This window comes from Anguilla rostrata, chromosome 7 (assembly GCF_018555375.3).
Source record: "Anguilla rostrata isolate EN2019 chromosome 7, ASM1855537v3, whole genome shotgun sequence".
Classification (NCBI taxonomy): domain Eukaryota; kingdom Metazoa; phylum Chordata; class Actinopteri; order Anguilliformes; family Anguillidae; genus Anguilla; species Anguilla rostrata.
In genome coordinates, this window is record NC_057939.1 from 4,058,086 (window position 1) to 4,070,544 (window position 12,459).

The following is a 12,459-nucleotide window of genomic DNA, read 5'->3' on the forward strand; positions in this document are numbered from 1 at the left end:
CAAACATCCACGGGAGACTGACGCCAGAAATGAGTCCTCTCGGAGACAAAATGGAGTAGAAGAAGGGGCTCCTGCCCACTGACTTTGTGTTCATGTCCTATCACTCTTCTCATTGGCACATCCCTGCTGACAATTCCAGAAAAACTCTTGAGATGGTTTAAGATGATTTAAGCTGTGTTTCCGACACTGTGGCTGGTCAAAGCTGGTCAAAGCTGGTAGAGTAAGCTGGTGGTCAAATTGGTGGACCTGCTGACTATATAGGCTGGTCAGCTGGTGAACAGCTGGCTGACCAGCTAAAAGTGTGGAAAACACGGCTTAGACCAGCTTGACCAGCTTAGGCCGGTTTAAGCTGGATTTTTCAGCAGGGGTCTTACATCCTGAGCCTTGCACTCTCGAATCAGGTAGTAATCACAAAGACTTATGGGATAGCCCAGCTGATGAAGGATGCATCCAACGAACAGTTCAGTGGATACATCGATGCTGCCTTTGAATTTAACTGAAACAAGGCACCTTCGAAGGACACATTTTCTGCATGATTTCGGTTTGGGACAGTGAAAGTAACAGTGAAAAAAGTGAAATAGTGAAAATGCTGCCACCAAACACTGTCCTCTAAGGCAGCTGCCTTCCGTTTGAGAGGCAGCCTATATGGCTTCCTCTGGCCCAGATCCAGACCACTCCTCCATCCGTTTCCATGAGGACTCCTCCATCCGTTTCCTAGGCGAGCAGCGGCACGGCAACGACAGGCAGCTGCTCACTTTGCCCACGACGGGGCTGAGGAACTGCGACTAAGACACTGAAGAGCGAGGGCGGGAAGTGTCGGGCAGGGAGCACGTCCATGGTACTCACCCCACAACGTGAGTCAAAGTGCCGTGAGACACAAAGGCCTTCGAGGCAAAGGAAACGGGGCAGACTCAGCGACAGGCCGTCGCGCAGAGAGAGGCCTCCACTTCGCGCGCTCGTTTCTCCGTCTGCTAATTTTACCGTAACCGCCGGCGATTCTGCTAGCGACGACGCAAGGCTGGCGACAGGAAATGAAGAAAAACAATGTGACACACATACCAAAAAAAAAAAAAAGAAGCGCGTAAAGAAGGTCGGGGCTTTTTTCTAAAAGTTGACTCCCGGCAAGCGGGTGAATTTTGCCGCGTGTGGAGCCCCACGCCCGTACTCGCCGTGCGGATCAGAAAAGGGGCGGCTCGATTAAGAGAGGTCACGGTTATCCCTCGTCTCACCTGTAACGTTAGCCAGACTGGCATCCCCTTTCTCGCTCTATTCCGCCCTCCAGTGGCTGGTGTAATTGTTTATTCACACTTCCCTGGGCTCCAAATGCGACGGGAGGAGGAGCTTTGCCAGCCTGGCTCAGCACAGGCTCAGCAGTCACAGAGCTGGCGCCCGTATCAAGGAAATACACTCCGCTACTCCGCATCGCAAACCGTGTCAATTAAATTCCGACCCGCTCCACTCTCCAGCTCCTGTATACTGTATCCTGTATACTGCCCGAAGCCATAACACATCAGGGAATGCTATTAACCCTTTAAGGTGTGAGATTAGAACGTTCATAACTGAACGTTCAGTTAGAATGCAATGGAGTTCATAACTGAACGTTCTAACGCTGATGTCACAATCACTACTGGCCTAACTGAATGCAATGGAGTTCCAGAACACTGACTTGGAATTTCGGAAAACAAAAACACATTCCAACTAAACTATGGTTCAAAGAGGGAGGGAATGAGGAAACCGAAAGAAAAACAATGCAAAAAGTAAACAAGCACAGAGACGAGTATGGCCCAGTGGCATTTTGAAACCATCTGATATAGGCCTACAATGCAAATTCCTAGGTTATATATTGCACTGTTCCTGAAAAACAAAAAATGCTAAATATAGGCTATTTGCAGAAACCAGAAAGCACTCCTTCCTCTGTCTCATGGTGTCTCACTCATTTGGCCTTTTAACTGCAAGCTGCTTCGAGTCCCTTCACCTAGTTACTGCAACCACCTCTACAACACTCAACAAAGTATTGCCCACGGGAAAATGATCTTGTTAAGAACTATCCAGATATTCACATGTTTAATACACTTTATAACATTATTTCAGCAATATTACGTGTATTTAAAAATGCAGTATATTTCAAACACAGCACTTGCAAACTGGGCACATTGTCTTTTTGGTGTTCTGAAATAGCTAATCTGACCTGCATTGCTTCATCGATTCAAAAAAACAGCACAACTTTTGGAAGCATCTGAAAACAAGGGCCTGGTCACACTACGTTTAAAAGCACTGAACGCCCAGGATCTCGAGCTCTGGTGTGTGTAACGTCCCCTCAGACAGCTGCTAGCGAAAGCTGTAAACCAAAATATTATTGGAACACTGAGAACACTTAATTGGAACACTGGGGCAGTGATTTGCAAAACAAAATGCAAGCCCAAAATAGTAGCCTATGACAAAACGGTATCCTCACAACCTCCCCCCCTCCCCCGACCGTCCCGGAAAAATACACAGGAGAGAGTACGGACCTACTGATCTCTGCATCATCGGAGGTGCAGGCAGAAGTGGCGATCAGACAGATGATTGGATAAGCCGAGGCAGGTTTTCGACACGCCGTCAAAGAGGAGAGAGAGAGACGACATCGCCGGGGCTGCGTGAGGCCTGCGTTAGACTGTCCATCCCAGCCTGATGGACCCGCGCAAACAAACCGCGCGCGTCGACCAATCAGCCGCCAAAATCACAACTCGTGCCTACCTCTCTGACGACGATGAGGTCAGCGAGCGTTCCGAACACAGCGTACCACGAGGGAGGGAGGGTTCTTCAGAAACGCAAGGCCGGGACAAAGGAGCGTGATTTGGCGGGACGGGACTGCGGGGCGGACGGCTTTCAGGAGAGGCGATTTCCATGTTTCCTTAAATTGCCGTTCCTGAGGAGGTCTTTCATCACGCCGCGCTGACGCAACTGCGACGACGGCGCCTTCCGGAAGGAGCTCAGCTCCGTCACAGACTGGCGACGCCGTCCGTCAGACCTCCCGAGCTTTCAAACTAAAGCGAAAGTAGTTCATCTAAAGGGAATATGGGCCAGCTCAAATTTCAGAGATAGCAATACCCCTGTGTGGGTCAACACCGCAGTGATGGGACAGCTTTCCAAAGAAGCCTGGTCCATTTTTTCCCTCCCGTATCCGTGGGAAATGGAGCAGAATGCTGTTTGGACACAAACTGTGGACACAAGCCACAGCTCATAGCTATATTATACGAGTGGCAGGTTTGAACAGCATATTCTGTGATGCTATGTGATCTTAGCAGACTGCAGGATGACTGACAGATTTGGGTAACCTGGGTAACTGTTGTCTGTTACCCCTGCCCCCCCCCCCCTCCTTCCCCATTCCTGGTAGTCCAGAGGGGAACTGCACTCCATTAAGCACAATCAAACTGCAATTTATACAATAATGCCTCAGCAATAACCAACTACCTAGCTGGTTGCTGTGCTCAATCTACAACTTTACTCATCCCATTAGTAAATGAAAGCAGGCTAGTCTTTTCTGCTAGTTACTCAATTGAAACATGCAGTCTACATTATTATTATTTTGTGGAAATCAATGTATTTCTTTAATGAGGCCATTAGGATATTTTCTGAAGCAGACAGAAAAAAAAACGGACATTCACAACATTACCACAATCGCTGAATAACAGAAGTAGGAAAAACACCAGACCAGGTAATCACAGCTCAGACTATTACCTCTTATTACCATCTATTATTTATGGCATAATGGAACTGAGCAAAATCACCAATGCCCTCCCCACACTGCTATCAAGAGATGGGAAAGCCAATATTATGCCCATGATTTGCTTTGTGTTACTAAGCAGTATCGTTGGCCTACTGTATGGACGGAGTCTGGCAGCTGTTGCTTATGGCAGCGGTGCCTGTCCCTGGCTGCGGTGTAAACACAGCCCAGGCTGTGTGGGACCAGGCCGGAAGGATCCGGAAGCGTGATGAGAAACTGGCCCGGCTCCGGCGGCCTGGCCCGCTCGGTCGCACGTCGCGCACGCTCGCGCTCGCGCTCGCGGAGAGAGTGTTCACCTGGACACGCGCCCGTCCCGCCCGCCACGGCTATCCCACCACTAGACACCGGGCCGCGTGCCAGACCGGGCGCCCGTCCAAACGCCGTCCTCCCTGCTGGCGGCCACGGCGGGTAGCCCGGCGGCGGTGACGCATGCGTGCGGCGAGGAGTGAGCGCTGACCTCACAGTGAGAAAGGACAGAGTGTGGAGGACTCACCATAGACGTCACCCACTGTGCAGTGCCGCCATCACTCAGCACCATAAAAGCGAAATGTGAAGAACGGTGGAGCGGTCGATTGGCCTCCTAATGATGCCCCCACCGTCTGACTGACCCGGTGCCCACTGCGCTCAGCAGCCACGCAGGGCAGTGTGTTTATTGGTTGGGGCATCACTCAGGGAGGGCGGGGTTCGGTCAGAATGCTTTACTCCCATTCGCTGTGCAAGACTGACAGACTTCTCGGGCCAATCAGATTCCACCGTGCACACAGTGTGTACCCCTCTGACACACAGACTACACTGCACATGAACTGCCAAGAGAAAAGCAATGTTTGTTGTGCGTTTTTCCTCTTAATTTTAATTCACAACATGCTGTGGAACCATTTCTAAGGTTGACGTTGAGCCTGTGCATTCTCCTTAGCCTTGCTCCTTAATCCATTCAATTAAGGAGATGGGGAGCTTACATTAACACTGATATACATCTTACAACAAGATATCTGTGTCCTCATTCGTACTTCACTGATTACAGTTCTGGATTTCACGGCAGGGGTCTGATCCCGAAACACACCAGTGCTACAATCGTATTACATCAGAGAGAGCTTAAAACATTCCCAGTCCCACCTGGCCTTACTGATAACCATCTTTCAGCTTGAGCAAACTGTGCCCGGAGGTTCTAAACCTCTTAGCAAACGAAAGCGCAACTAATTACCATTCCGGTGGCATGTAAAATATATCAGAGCTCAACAAAGGCCACACACCTTCAACAGAATAGGCGGCCGTCACAGCGTGAAGGCCAATCTGCAAATCTGTCCTCACGTCACTCTGTGCATTTGTCATTCACGTTCATACTTGCACATGAAAAAGTTTAAAAACACAGGTCTCGGAAACCTCAGGTTTCGCCAATATTAAATGAGACGGCATAATGGATTTCCAAACGAGAGGCAGAAAGGGAAAGAAAAACACAATTTTTCAGCCGGCCTGTGGTTACGACCGCTCTGGTCCTCAAATATAAAGGGTTCCTGAGATTCGGTCAATAAGGGGATAGAGTAGGTTTCACAGAGTAATCAATTTACACCGTCGGCTACGAGTGCCACCATTTAAAAATCATTACATGACGATCAGGTCAGATCCATTTCTGAGGTCCCATAAACCTGAGAAACATGCAGTTGGGTTGAGACGGGCTCATCAACGGCACTGGCCAATTAGCAGGAGTTTTACTTCCCGTTTCTATGCTCCAAAAGCCTCTGATTGGACGAGCGTGAAGCCAGCGTCAGCCAGTGGGCCAATGAGAGGGAACGCGCTTGTTTTTCCGCTCCGTCTATTCCTTCGCAGAGTTTTCGACGCTCCGCGTTACTGCAGTATTTTCCATTATCAAGACTTTCATCTAGGAAACGAGTGCCACCTCTCCTGGGGTGTGAGGGAACTGGTGCGGACGAACACTCACAGTCCATTAAGTAGGACACTAACCAGAGTCGGTGGACGGGGCAAAATCAGTTTCCGCACGATGAGCTTTCAGGACAAACAAGCCAGAGCGATGGCAGGCCCAGCCCCGCACCGGACAAACTCCCCCGAGGCCAGTGTGCAGAGTGGTCTGATTTCACATCCATTACGCAGGAACAGCATCACTACCCGCCCCACACAGCGCGGACTCCCGCCTCCCGTCCACAAACGCCAAACACTTGGTCTAGCGCCACCACTGCTTAGATCTCTGCAGGCACTGATAAAAGACACTAAAATATGAATACTGTGCCCAGTATTCATGTACTGCATTTGACCACCTTGCCAATTACTGGGTGGGTGAAGTTTATATAATGGGTAAGGAACTGGCCTTGTAACCTAAAGGTCACAGGTTCGATTCCTGAGTTGGACACTGCTGTTGTACCCTTGAGAAAGCTACTTAACCTGCATTGCTTCAGTACACATCCAGCTGTATAATTGGATGCATGTAAATGCTATGTAAAATTTTTGCAAGTTGCTCTGCATATGAGCGTCTTCTCAATGCCTATAATGTAATATAATGTCTATGATCCTGGATTTAGTGTATATCTGTCAGCCAGTAGACCCCTGACTAGGATGAAGGCAATACTGGCAGCCGGTAAGAGAGAGGTCTAAAATGGGAGACACCGCCATGGTTTGTTTGAGACCACACCCACAGATGCAGTGTAATACTATCCTTACTTCCTGCAGCACTCAACACTGCAAATGCTCATGACCACAGACGGATGTTCCACGGAATTCAATCTTGTGCATTTCTATCATACCGTAATTTACACAGGCAGCCTAAAACGTAGTTAAATATTCTCAGATGACCTTGCTATGGCTTCAGAACAACACCGGCAACACAATCCCATAATTCAGTTAGCTTAATTATCCCTGATTGGATCCACACAGGGGCCATTTAATGCCATCAAACTTTAAAGGGATAGTTCACTTTCTGGAGGTTTTTGATATTATTTCTATGCAGCCAGCACACTAAAGAAGACACACCCAAAACATTTGTATGAGATGTCTGTTCTGCAATTGTAAACAATAAAAAAACAGTATAATGTGAACTGTAGCTAAATGCTTGGAAAATCCGAGAGTGAACCATTTCGGTTTTTTCGACTGAGGTTGTTTCAAGGGTTTTGACACACTAAAAAAGCAAAGGTGAGCATGAAGATTCCTGCTACAGATAGCCTACATTTTCAATTGACCCAGACAGTTGTGTGTGAACTAAAGGATATTTTAGATACAGACGTTTCAGACAAGCTGATATCTTTCACTATACATAACAACTGTCTGGTCAATCAAAAACATACACAAAATTTTTTTAACTCCAAAATGATCCAGCAGATTATACCTTTAACCTTCAACAGCAGCATCCCCCTTTCAACATCACAAAAACATTTTTCAAGTTTGACAGGAAAATATTCAGCCAGTGCTTGAAAAAATTGATCTTCCCAAATGTATCCATACTGACTTTCTCCAAGTGTACCCACCTGGATTGCCCACAGTACAGTGTGGACCTATTAAAATATAGCCAGTCCCTGTATAGCCAATAATTGTATTAATTTGATTTAAGGCGCTGTGGGCTTGTCATTGAAATAATACGGTCAATAGACCGGTTTGCTTCAGACTGCCACATGAATAAAATAAATATACGGCCACAATATTTAAATATGCGATTCTGTGCTTCTGGCGCCAGACCTCATGTCCAGACCCGAGCTTTTGTTATGACATCCACGACAGCTTCAATAACCCTGATTCATGATGTGCGGAGGAAAGCAGGCCATCTTAAAAATAGCGGCAGAAGCTGATGACTCTCGGGGACCGGGAAATGTAAACCAGCCCAAAAATACAGCAAACCCACGGAGACGACGGGGCGATAAATTCAGCAGAGGTTTCGCTGAACGTGACCTAATGGAAACTGCGTCTCGTAGGAAAATCACCAGTGGGGCAGGGTTAACCGACGGCCACACCACACCGCTCATGACAACAGTTTCCAACCGGAGGCAGAGGAACCTTTCATAGGGAACTCCCAAAATGCACTGCACAAATGCAACCGTAACACAGTGCTGCCGGTAAGCATGGGCCTCAGCTGCAGCGTTCTGGCTTTGTGTTTATGGATGATGCCGTAGCGTGCTCTGCCAGTGAGCAGCCAGAGGTGTCTACCGCTGTTTACCCACAATTACACACAGCCCTGTCTTTGCAACTGCACACTTTGCATCTGAAACAAATTACTTTAAATATATTAACCAGAATTGACATCCATCCATCCATCCACCCACCCATTTTCTACCACATACTGCTGGTTAGAGTCACGGGGTGGGGCTGAAGTCCATCCCAGTATACATCTGATGAAAGGCAAGAATGCACCATAGACAGGTCAGCAATCCATCACAGGGCCCACACACCATTCACTCACACATTCACACCCCAAGGACAATGCAGACTCTATAATTAACCTAGCCTGCAAGTCTCTGGTCTGTGGGAAGGAGCTGCAGTACCCAACGGATTCAAACTCGCTACCTTCTTGCAACCCACTGCACCACTGTGCCGCCCGAATTGCCCAACCTTGATGAGAAAACAGACACCTCGACGGGCCGAGAAGTTCTGCATCAGCACACACCCCAATTGAATCTGCTTTGAGTGAGAGGGATCAGACCTGCTGCATCCACAACAAAGGCCATGCTTCAGACATGCCAACAGCAACCACTGCACCACCCTCGCAAGAACTGCAGCTGAAATTCCTCCAGTGCACTCGAACCTTAAGCCACCAAGCATTCTCCACACTGCAGGCCTCACGGCAGTGTGGGAGTGGCTGAAACACACGCATCTACGCAACAAAAGACTACATGCCCCAGTGTGCCAATGGCCAAGGCAAATGCTGCAGCAACCCAAACGACCCAAATCAGCTTACACCCACCCAACCCACACAGCCCACCGGTATCCACAAAAACCAGAGAGGGATTAGTACTGCCTATATGGAGCCTAATCAAAGAAAATACTTAACATTTAAGGATCTAGCCAATTCTACAGGACCACTAGCAACAGGTTCACAGCAATAATTGAGACAACATGGGTAATACGTTACAGACAATTTGAAAATGCATTCGCAAAGACCTCTAGCCATTTGTGGCAATAATCAAGATAATGACGGAGGTGAGTCGACCTAGGGACTGTTCCATACGCTTTCGCCACAGTATGACCAGGATGGGTATTAACGTAAGGGAGGAAAGTGCCCTGTGGTTTCGTGTCAAGTTGCAGAGCACTCACCTACACAAGGTGAAAGTCGAGACGTGAAATCTGACCCGATAACGGCCGTGAGGGTGGAGGGCTGATTTGCGGCACTGGGTACATAAACCATATCTCAGAAAGCCAACAGAGGCTGGGTCACGGCGCATTGCTGAGGGCCGATGCTCACTTTTAGCATTTAATTATAACGGTCTGGTGCACAGTTTGTTTCGGGATCCCACGAAAAATTCTACACCAAGTTATTTCATTAAAAATAATAATTCGGTCCACTTACGTAGTCAGTAATTAATTTCGAAGGGGGGTTCCGAAATTCTGACCGGATGGCGAGGGGGGGAGGGGGGAGGATGGAATGATTTTTCCCGAACACCACACCCCAGGATGGTTTCATTTCACAATGTTGGTAAACTTAAATCATTATTTACACTAGCAGACTCCACGCACTTCCTCTTTGCTGAACGTGTAGGATGTGTGTTACAATACAGGACTGAAGCAACATCGGTTACAGCTAAACGATTAAGAAAGTAAAGACAAAATAACCGGCACACACATCAGTACCTCGGGAAGCCCTGCACCCCTGGTTTGAAACAAGTGACACTGAATTTGACCAAAGCTCGCTAAATGTAAGATTCTCATCCACTGCTGCAGATGACAAGTGCAAGCAGGTCACACACCAAGGGGACATTCTGCTTTCCGCTCAAGGCTTTTCCTTATCCTTACTATTTACCAAACGAGTTTTTGAAGCATGCAACCATAGCCCGTACAATGACATAACTTTATGATTAGCACGCTAAAAGCCAGCTGGTGATGTAAAATGCCTGGGCAGATAACGTTGACGTGCCACTATCCACATAAGCGCTGGTAAATGCTCTGTCATGGTTCGATACAGTGTTCCTTGCAACTATTTTAGCTACCACCCAGTTAGTACACCTAGCTAGCTAAATATCCATAAAGCTTGCAAGCTACTCTGACGATTTAGCTAATCAATCAACTTGCATACTGCACTACATTAGCTAGCTAAACTTAAATCGTCCATATCATCAGGCTAAAAATACTACTAGCAAACACTAGTTAGCTATTTCGCTGTTACACTTAACGGTTCATCCATGTATTGGGATACCTATAGCTAGCATCATAGTTAGCTAGCTAGCCCTGAATCAAATTTGAGCTATGTAAGGTTTAATCACAGTGAAAGTTACATAAATGTTTGCGTAATTCTCATTTTAATACCAAGCCTTGGTCTGGAATGTTCAGACAGAAAGGGATCTCGCGCAACAAACAGGACACACCATGCCATTTTGTCGCATTCACAATTGGGTCAAACACGCATAGGATTGCTAACGATAGTTAGCCAGCTATATCATCAACACCAACAAGTTAGCCAACTTACCTCGGTTTAGCCGTTTCTACTCTGTATAGGCGTTCCTTACGAAATGTATATTGACGGTCTGATGCAACTTTTCAAGCCAATTATGAATATGGTTTCTGACGCTGTAGAAGGTGCCACGGAATGAATCGCAATGGAGTTTGCTAGCGTTATTCCATCACTCGGTCCGCTGATACTAGACCTCTGTCTAGCTATCATAACCCCATTGTAATGAACGGGAAATATGTTCCTCTAAAAGATCGGTCTATCCGTAATATGTTAGCTATTCTCAATCGTTTAGGTAGTTAGACTGATTTCCTACTTTCAGGCTACTTCAGTCCTGAAACGGCACAAGCTCTTGCACTAGCTAGCTACAATGTTCGTATCTCCTCTTTCCTGTCAAACTCAGCTCTGTGATAGATTAAACTGCCTAGAGGCATGCTATTTTCAGATCATCATTCGACTGATTTTGACTTCAGATGTCCACCAGTAACTGTGATTGGTTGTGTAATGGAAACGAATAAGTGCACAGAGAGCTAATGAGGCTAAGTAACATAATAAAAACTTGCTTGTAACTAGTAAAATTCTGAAGTTCTCTCTCTCTATCCCTCTCTCTCTCACACACACACACACACACAAAGTGTGGAGGTTAAAATGATCCAATCCAAATTATCGTTCAATCCAACAATTAGGAGGAGTGCGACATCTGCCGGCAAAACTAGCTCATACAAAGGCGCAAAAAGTAGGCAATTTCATTTTTATCGGTAACCGTTTATGGTATTCAATAGCAATAGTCACAGTAACCGCAAAAGTAAAAAAGGTTGATACGTTTCTCTAAACTTCTTTGCACGGGCACAGCAGATGTCTTTGTAATTTTCCTGCTTTTAAATGGTTCATGGTTTAGTCAATGAATTATGGTCAATAACAAAATATGTATGCTCATATCTCCTTCGAACAATAATGCATGTTAATTGTAGAAAATGACAAGGCACACACATGATATTATTTTTTACATACACGTATTTGCACATGCGATGTTCTTTATCTTTATGGAGAGCATCTTTCTTTTCTGTTGTTCCACGCATAAAAATCGCACAAAATTACATCACGCCTATTGCTTTTAGCTGTGTATAATGTATGCAGCCAGAATTATAACGTGACAGATCAATTAACATTATAGTAATGATTTACATATGCTTTATGGAGTGCTCTATTTTTAAGTACAGAGTATGATGGTTATGTAAATTTCTCATACATGTTGATTTAAGGCTTTGTTTCTTTGATGTGAAATAACATTTGAAGAAACCAAACAAGAGATGACATGGTAAGACAAGTAATCAGCCAAATTACATGAAATATAGGAACACTTTTGCAATAGTACTTGTTTAATTTCAGTGAAACATATTGGTGAAAGTTGTAACAGTAACGAAATTATTATGACGTAATGGTTTTTATTTATTTTGTTTTTACAGTCTGGTAAAATACAGTATGTTCGTAAGCCTACGCGAGTACCTTCTTTTAGGTGTTTTGATACGACCACATAGCGGCATCACGTGGTATAAGAATGTATTACAACTGCATTGTGCACTAACTCGAAATTCAGAGGACATGGAACCTGTGCTGAAGGATGGATATCACCTCAGTCGTGGGCGGGGAGTTCAGGTCTCTTCCCTTAGCATCTGGCTCCCCTATAATTCCAACCCTGTGGTACATTCTCGCATAAAAACTATGCTACTCCATGCGCAAACAAAAATATTTAATTAACATTTCGCTCCATTATTAATTTAGGTGACTGGCTGTGCATTATATGCATTTGCGTTTCACCACCTCAAAAATACGACAGTCGGTTCGGTGGAAAGGAAGGCAACATCCCTTACTCTGTTGCTGTATTTTAAATAACCCTTACTCAATTGTAAAATTCTCTAGGGAATGGCTTTGCCGACAAGACAAAATTCTTTGAACGGTACAGGGAAGCTATGTAATTCCATAAAATGTTAAGGCTATACAAACTTCTCCAGTATGTCACAGCGGACATGATGTAATTGTAAAAGCAATGCGCACGTTCAGTACGGGATCGCACATGGTTCGCGTTCTGTGGTTCGAA

At 46.0% G+C, this 12,459-nt stretch overlaps 1 protein-coding gene across 1 annotated transcript in view; it reads right to left on the reverse strand.

Moving 5' to 3' along the window:
- The window catches only part of osbpl8 (oxysterol binding protein-like 8), an 87,832-nt gene extending 77,061 nt beyond the window's left edge, over window positions 1-10,771 (reverse strand). The window contains exon 1 of the mRNA XM_064342413.1: window positions 10,380-10,771. The gene's annotated coding sequence lies outside the window, so the exon portion shown is untranslated. The remainder of the gene's footprint in view (window positions 1-10,379) is intronic.
- Window positions 10,772-12,459: the final 1,688 nt, after the last annotated feature.